Source organism: Calliphora vicina, chromosome 1, assembly GCF_958450345.1.
Source record: "Calliphora vicina chromosome 1, idCalVici1.1, whole genome shotgun sequence".
Classification (NCBI taxonomy): Eukaryota; Metazoa; Arthropoda; class Insecta; order Diptera; family Calliphoridae; genus Calliphora; species Calliphora vicina.
The window spans coordinates 42551944-42553444 of NC_088780.1; the positions used below are offsets into that span (position 1 = coordinate 42551944).

General features: G+C 31.0%; 1 long non-coding RNA gene across 1 annotated transcript; it reads right to left on the reverse strand.

The window, feature by feature from the left end:
- Window positions 1-243: 243 nt before the first annotated feature.
- On the reverse strand, window positions 244-1083 carry LOC135949158 (uncharacterized). The gene is made up of 4 exons (XR_010575853.1): window positions 910-1083; window positions 701-842; window positions 448-623; window positions 244-382 (listed from the first exon to the last, which is right to left on the reverse strand). It is a non-coding gene; the product is annotated as an uncharacterized LOC135949158 (long non-coding RNA).
- Between the last annotated feature and the right edge of the window lie 418 nt (window positions 1084-1501).

Sequence of the window (1501 nt, forward strand, 5' to 3'; positions counted from 1 at the left end):
GGATTCTTGGTTCAAAATCATTAAGAGTTGGTACTAAAGTGACGAAGTCTGTTTGAGCATCGGCTATCGAAGGCTTATGTTCTTTATTAAGACGTTGTGGCTGTAACAAAGCGTTAAGCAGTATTGTACATATACAATACTTACAATCTGAATAGAATTATAAAAATTAGTAAATGCGAAATTTTACATATGTCAATATTTGAAAGAATATTTTACCTTTATTAATATTTTCATTCCGTAGATAGTGTAGGTAAAATTCTCTTGATGCACGGTCTTTAATTTCATTGTCAAAGACTTTAACCAACTTTTTATAAAAAGTTTCCAACTTTAGGAATAACTTATTTACTTTGTCTGGGTACAAAAAATCAAAATCTATATCGACCTTTTCAAAACAAAGTAGATATTAAAAGTTAAGTTAAATCAGAACAAATAAATTTCAATACTTACAAGATCATAACCCAAGAAATCATTGTATCGTGGCCATTCTTTAAAAATATTCGTCAAAGAACTGGCATTTTTTATCTCATCCATTCTAATTTTCCTTGTTTCCCTCCAGAATGAAAGTACCTGATCCCTTGGACTGCAATTGTGCTGCAGCCAGCACTTTTGCTCGAAATATTTATCTTTGAGGGTGAAAGATAGATGTTTAAAGATTTACATACATATCTATATTACTTTAAGAAATTTTATATATCCATACCGCTATCAAAATCTTTAAAAGTTTCCTCCGCAGTACTGCCACTATAGTCATCGAATTTTCCTTTTTCAACATTAGTCCAACGAGAAAATAATTTTCCTGTTGGATTTTTCTTCCCGTCTTTCCGTTTCAAAAAGTATGTTTCCTAGAATAGCCAAAACTGTTAATAAAAATATATGTACATTAAATAAAATTTGGTTTAGATTTCTTACCGGTTTTTCTTTAGGAAATACATCACAGATAGCATAAGACCATTGCTGCATTTCTGCGTATGTTAATTTGGATCTTGTGCCAATATATTTCTCAATAATACAGTGCACTAAAGTCTTCTGATTTTTTGAGTCAAGATAATTATTTTTTTCATTAAAAGTTAGTACTAGCTGTCCTTTCACGGTATTTCTAAGGAGTAAGGCTAGTACCACATATTGAATTGTCTCCTGACGTTTGTGTACTGAGTGGGCAGTCAGAATATCCTGAGTTACTGAGTTTCTCTGAAATTTTTTCCAACCAATCCAATATCCGACTATTTGCCGATATAGTTTCTTTTTCACATATGAACGGTAGGTTCTGAAAAGATGCCTAAATTAAAATATTTTTTTTATGAACATTATTTTGCACGAACAATATTTCTTCTCCATTCCCTTAGGCCTGCTTTAAATTTAATCAACTCCCCAGTATATTGTTTGTCCAGTTTCCTGAATAAATTTTCAACGTCTTCAATTTCCATTTTTTTTAATATGGTTGTTGATGTAATTCCAAAATTTAAAAGAATGTCACACGTTTCATCACATAGTTCCCAGGATT